We start from the raw sequence: 6783 nt of genomic DNA, 5'->3' as shown, positions 1-6783 counted from the left end.
GTAGTAGTCTATAAATCTGAGCAAGCCTTAAAAGCACAAGCTAGGAGAAGTGGCCCAAATGCCTATGGTCCCACACCTGAGTTTCACATGATTAGTTAAAAGAGGAAAGGAGACTTGGGTCTGATTTACAGATGGTTCTGTATAATCTGCAGGCACTGCCTGAAGGTAGACAATGAGCAAAAAGTTGGAAATTGTACCCGATACTTCACTTTGACTTGTATGGAGAAATGGTCTGAAGTATCAGTGTATATTCATGGATGGGGGCTAATGGTGCTGAGATTAAGCAAACAAGCCTGCCCTAAGTACTGCCATCTTGTTTCTAGATTCCACTTAAAAGTAGGGTAAAACAAAATTTGTTTCCAAGCCCTGGGAGAGCTGGGATTCTTCACTAGAGTCATAGGCTTCTTTCTTAACAGATGAGAAATAGCTTGTTACTCATCTCTAGTTCCTCAAACTGCAAAGGAGAAATGAATTTGATTGGTTACATTGTAAAACGTACATCCTGTGTTGGTTGACACATATGTTTGTGGTTTTTCTGCTTAAATACTTGCTGAAATGAATGTCCAGGAACACAGTCAGTTCCCAAATCTGTATTGTCCCTTGCCAGTTTTTGCTGACCCTTCAATAAAGATCTTGATTTGTATAAGTTTTTGTGTGTTTAAGTTGTTTTGGATCTTCTCAGACCCTGCAACAATGGTTTAGATGGATGATGGTCAGAGACCTGGAAGGAACATATCTGGAAAATTGGTAACAAGGAGGTTTGGGGAAAAAGTAATATAGATGGTCCTGAATGGGTAGAAATATAAAGCAATTTGTTTTATATGTGAATTCTAACCAAAAAGTGTCTTCATAAGTAATATAACTTTCTGTACACAGCAGTAAGCTCTTTTCCATAGCTAGTTCTGTTATCATCCAATGGGTTCATTTGGAAAGTAGCCAGAGTAGTGGGGTTGCCACTTTAGTATAGGTTCAACAATATGGCCTTCAGTTCACCAAGGGAGACTTTGCTGTTTTCACTGCTGAGTCAAAATCAGAGACCATTGTTGAACTTGACTTAGCCACACTGATGAATTCAATGTATTTAATCATAGACAGGGTTCATTGGAAAGCTTAATTCTGGGCTTAAAGTAGCAGTGGAGGATCACCTTTTAGAAATTCTAATTTAGTGTCAGGAGCCCTAGTACTATAGAAAGTATCAGCAAGACTTTGTTAGTTTCAGTTGAGTAGCGCTCTGAGCCACTTCCCATACCCACAAGCATTTTGCATGTTAACTCTTTACTCTTTCTTTTCTTTCCCCAATGAAACACCCTGCTAGAGGACCTGACTTACCGTGACAGCAAATTTCTATTTACATGTCTCAAGGGGTTTTGTGGAGTGATTTACAGTGAGGCATTGCAGGGGAGGCCAGTCAGGATGATGATACTTTGTTGCCTACTTCTTAGATCCTGAATGAGATAACAACAAGGGTGTTTGCTCATGTGGAGGAGGAACAAAGGGCTCCAGAGCACACACAGGCTGTTTACCACCTGCCAGTGCCTAAGCACACTCCAAATAGAAAATGTTATAGGAGGCATGTCTCTACCTTCATTCTTTGTATACCATTTTTTAATATCTATCCCTACGGTATCTCAAATTTCTACATCTAAATTTCCCTGATCTGGAAACCAGGTGCTAACTGTCTGAACAAACTAGAGAATACCAGTTGGATGACCAATGTTAATCTTAATTCCTTTTTTCTTCAGTGTATATTTAATAACAGTAAAGAACCATCTTTCTTTGATTCTCCTTGTCCTATCTTGAGGAAAAGTCATGAAAGACAACTGGATTACTCACCCATATTTACTTGGCTTGTGATGGCCAAGGAGTTCTGGACCTTCTTGAGTGAGAACCTATCTGCATAGAACACCAGAGAATTACCTCCTCCAGGACAATCTCAAAAGAATGCATTCTCAGATCCCTGTTTGGGTGCCTGGAATGCTACTGTAAGGACTAGCCTTCAGCAGCTCAGGAATTAAAAGGGAGCCATGGAGCTGGTGGACTAATTGCTCAACTGGCTTTTCTATCTGAGGGAGTAAAACTTAATTCTCTGTGGCTGGTGAGTGGGGCAAAATGTAACTCTCTGGGGCAGGCAAAAAAGTGAAACACACACACATACACATCTTTAGGATCTCTTTATAATCTTTTATCTCTCTATCTTTGTTTTTTCTTTACAGCTTATATATCCCAGCAAAATCTTTCAAGTGACATAAAAATTACAATGTGGATACTTTCTGCCACCCAGCTCCCGGCCGCCTGGCTAGCTTATGCTCCATGATAACAACACGCAAACTGTATTCTTTTAAACACTGCCTGGCCCATTATATATAGCCTCTTCTAGGCTAATTCTCAAGTGTTAATTTAGCCCATTTCTAATAATCTGTGTAGCACCGCTAGGGGCGCTTACCGGGAAAGATTCAGCATGTCTAACCTGGCAGCTTGCTTCATTGCGTCTGCCTCAGAGAGCAGCAGCCTGGCCTCTGAGCTCACTTCCTCTTCCTCCCAGCATTCTGGTCTGTTTACTCCACCCACCTATGTTCTAACCCATCAGGACCAAGCAGTTTCTTTATTAGCCAATGACCTTCCTCCATCAATACATGTCCAAGTAACTCATTACAGATTTACAAAGTAAGCAAGGTATTTTCCTCAGTCAGTTTTTCTTTACTGGTTCACTGCATTTTGTGATTACAAAGAAAGGTTTGATCATTTTATTATTTATCTCAAAAAGTAATGTTACAAAATCTAAACTTTTGTATATGAAAAACAGTCAGCTCTACTTTAAATCCCCAGCATCCATTCCACTCATCAACAGTTCTTTTTATCAGGAAACTGAGGGCAGAAAAGGGTACTGTTGTGGGCTTGTTATCACTGCCTGTTGTGTGATCCCCATCTCCTAGGGGCCAGGGGTGAGAAGATGTGGAGGCAATGACACAGACTCTGAGAGATTCCAATACAGAAGCTCTTTACTGTAAGCTGCAGCAGGAACATTTTTGGTTGGTTCTTTTGAAAATGGCAGTTGCTGTTGGTGTGTTGTAATTGGCTTGGAGTGTGTGTTATTAGTTACCATGTTTTTGGTCCACTGACTGGTTGTTTTGGCCAATTTTGCTTATTCATTGTGAATTTGCACGCACTTGCTTGTGCTATTGCCCTGCCTCATCTCACCCTTTTAATTTCATTTTTATTGGGCCAGAGTGTCCTCTGGACTGTAATAAGTCTTGAATAGTTTGCGTAGTTTTAGAGATAAAATCCTTTTGAGACTTCAATTTTGCAAAAGATAGTATTTTGCATGCTTGTGTGGCATAGTGAATATCTGAGAAAATATTTACTGGTTTTTATTGGGTCATTTCCAATACCTTAATGACCATCAATAACTCCTCTAGTTGTTCTGATCAAGGATTTAATTGGGGATAGGACCTTTCCTTATGATTAACTCCCATTATTAATAACCCAAATTAGTTTTATTGGCATCTGAAAAGGCTATTGTGGCCTTTGTGTTGTATGAAGATTACTTGTGGCCACTCAGACCTAAAATAACCACACAGAAACTGTATTAATTAAATCACTGCTTGGCCTATTAATTCTAGGTACTTTTTAAATTTATTGATTTTTATTGAGCTCTACATTTTTTAATTTGCTTTCCTCCCTGCCTCACCCCTCCCCTTCAACCCTCTCCGGTCCCAATGCTCCCAATTTACTCAGGAGATTTTGTCTTTTCCTACTTTGCATGTAGATAAGGTCCATGTATGTCTCTCTTAGGGTCCTCATTGTTGTCTACATTCTCTGGGATTATGATTTGTAGGCTGGTTCTCTTTGCTTTATGTTTAAAACCATTTATTAGTGAGTACATATGATAATTGTCTTTCTGAGTCTAGGTTACCTCACTCAAAATGATGTTTTCTAGTTCCATCCATTTGCCTGCAAATTTCAAGATGTCATCATTTTTTTCTGCTGTGTAGTACTCCATTGTGTAAATGTACCACATTTTCCTTATCCATTCTTTGGTCAAGGGGCATTTAGGTTGTTTCCAGGCTCTGGATATGAAAACAATGCTTCTATAAACATAGTTGAGCACATATCCTTGTGGCATGATTGAGCATCCTTTGGATATATACCCCAAAGAGGTATTGCTGGGTCTTGAGGAAGGTTGTTTCATAATTTTCTGAGAAATTGCCATATAGATATACAAAGGGGCTGTACCAGCTTTCACTCCCACCATCAATGGAGGAGTGTTTCTTTACCCCACAACCTCTCCAGTGTAAGTTGTTATCAGTGCTTTTGATCTTGGCCATTCTTACAGGTGTAAGATGGAATACCAGAGTTGTTTTGATTTGCATTTCTCTGATGGCTAAGGATGTTGAACATTTCCTTAAGCGTCTTTCAGCCATTTTAGATTTCTCTGTTGAGGTCTGTACTCTACTTTTTTTTATTGGATTATTTGTTCTTTTGATGACCAATTTCTTGAGTTCTTTGTATATTTTGGAGAACAGATCTCTGTCTGATGTGGGGTTGGTGACGATCTTTTCCAATTCTGTAGGCTGTTGTTTTTTCTTGTTAACCATGTCCTTTGCTTTACAGAAGCTTTTTAGTTTCAGGAGGTCCCATTTATTGATTATTTCAGTGTCTGTGCTACTGGGGTTATCTTTAGGAAGTGGTCTCCTGTGCCAGTGTGTTCAAGTATACTTCCCACTTTCTCTTCTATGTGGTTCAGTGTAGCTGTCTTTATGTTGAGGTCTTTGATCCATTTCGACTTGAGTTTTGTGTATGAGTATGGTGATAGATACAGATCTATTTTCATTCTTATACATGTTGACATTCAGTTATGCTGGCACCATTTGTTAAATATGCTTTCTTTTTTCCATTCGATATTTTTTGCTTCTTTGTCAAAAATCAGGTGTTCAAAGGAGTGTGGATTAATATAACTACAATTATATATTCTTTAACTCCATCAAAGACTCCAGAAGGATATAATATTACCTAAGTAAACAGGAAGTGCATTATAAGCAACTTCTAAAACTCTAGAATTGACAGAGACATCTTGCTGCCTGGACAGTCACTCAAAGTTCTTCTGTACCATTGAGGCATCTATCTTCAGTCTAAAGGCCCATAGCATTCAGCATACTTTTCCATGAAGCAGAAAATTTCAAAGACACTTCTGCCTATATTAGCAGTTTGTCAATCACTTTCTTCTGTGTCCTGGGTAATGTCTAGCAGACTCTTCCTATTCTTTCATGAAGTAGAAACTCTTAAGGACGGTCTCACCTTTAGGCAAGTTCAGCAGTCATTTCTCTGTGGGTCCTGTATGTCCAGCCCATGCAGCATAGCATCAAGCAGTCCAGGCAAGAGCAGTTTCTTGCCTAATTGGCTAACCAACTCCATAAGGAGCCTCTTCAATGCCTATCATCCTCTTGAAGTAATTGGTGTCGACAGGAGCAGATGTGTCTCACTGTCATAAAAAGTCCTAAGTTCTTAAACATTTTAAATGCCATATTCTGTAGTCTTTGAAAGGTTTGAAGAATGCCTATCCATTTGAAATACACTTCTGTCCATATAGAAAATCTAACTAACAGGGCTACAAGCTTGACTATTATAGATGACTATCTGTTAATCTGTATTTCTTAATCATACATTACATTTTTAAATGAGCTGTATAAACACAGTACCTTAATTAGGAGTATAAATATACATATAAGAAAATTGAGTGTAAATGTGTATTAATAATCTAAGATCCATTCCAATGCAAATCTCTATAGCATATCCCCCTTCAAATGTAAACAAACACTTATAAACAATATTTGGTAATATAGTCATAGTTCTCTCCAAACTGCTTCCTGCTTTTTGTTGGGTGAAGTAATTTTTGGGGGATGTTCATGATGACCTTTCGGGAGGTCTTGGTGTATCAAACCACATCAGTCTGGAAGAATTCCACAGGTTCTCAAGCTCTGTAGAAGTAAATGAAGAACCTTCCCTCCCCCCCAAAACAATACATCCTTAGACCCATATTTCGAAGTCAAGACACCTTTAAGATATATATGTTGGTTTAGCTTAGCAGCCTATACAATAAAATGTCTCTCTGTACTTAGCCCCTTAAAGGTCAAAAAATTCAAAGAAAACACAATAATATACATAATCCTGACTCCCTGTGTATATTTCCAACTTTAAATGGCTTGTTTTTCTTTATTTTTTTAATCTATGACTGTCTCGACTTTTGTCCCTTTAAAGACTTTGTTTTACTCTTTTTTTATAAACCACTTTCTTTTATAACTCTTTATACTCTTTTTCTTCTCTGTCTTAAGCCTACATACATTTTTTAAAACACACTGTGTTTTGTTTAGAGGTCTTTTATGTCTGAGTCTGTCCTAATTGCATATTTGTAATCCTTTCCTGACCAGAACTGCTTTTTTTAAAAAGATTTATTTATTATATGTACAACATTCCTTCCATGTATGCTTGCATGCCAGAAGAGGGCACCAGATCTCATTATAGATGGCTGTGAGCCACCATGTGGTTGCTGGGAATTGAACTCAGGACCTCTAGAAGAGCAGTCAGTACTCTTAACCTCTGAGCCATCTCTCCAGCCACAGGACTGCTTTTTTAAAATGCTAAGTGCATCTTAAAAACCTAAATAGCAGCATTGCTAGGGCAAATACAGCCCTGCCTGCTTGCTCTGTCCAGTCTGAATGGCTGTAATCCATTCACTGCCTCTGAGACTGCCCTGTGGGAGTCATCCTTACTACCTCAACTCTGGGA

The sequence above is a fragment of the Microtus pennsylvanicus genome, chromosome X (genome assembly GCF_037038515.1).
Source record: "Microtus pennsylvanicus isolate mMicPen1 chromosome X, mMicPen1.hap1, whole genome shotgun sequence".
Taxonomy (NCBI): domain Eukaryota; kingdom Metazoa; phylum Chordata; class Mammalia; order Rodentia; family Cricetidae; genus Microtus; species Microtus pennsylvanicus.
Note: the sequence above shows the minus strand (reverse complement) of the source record.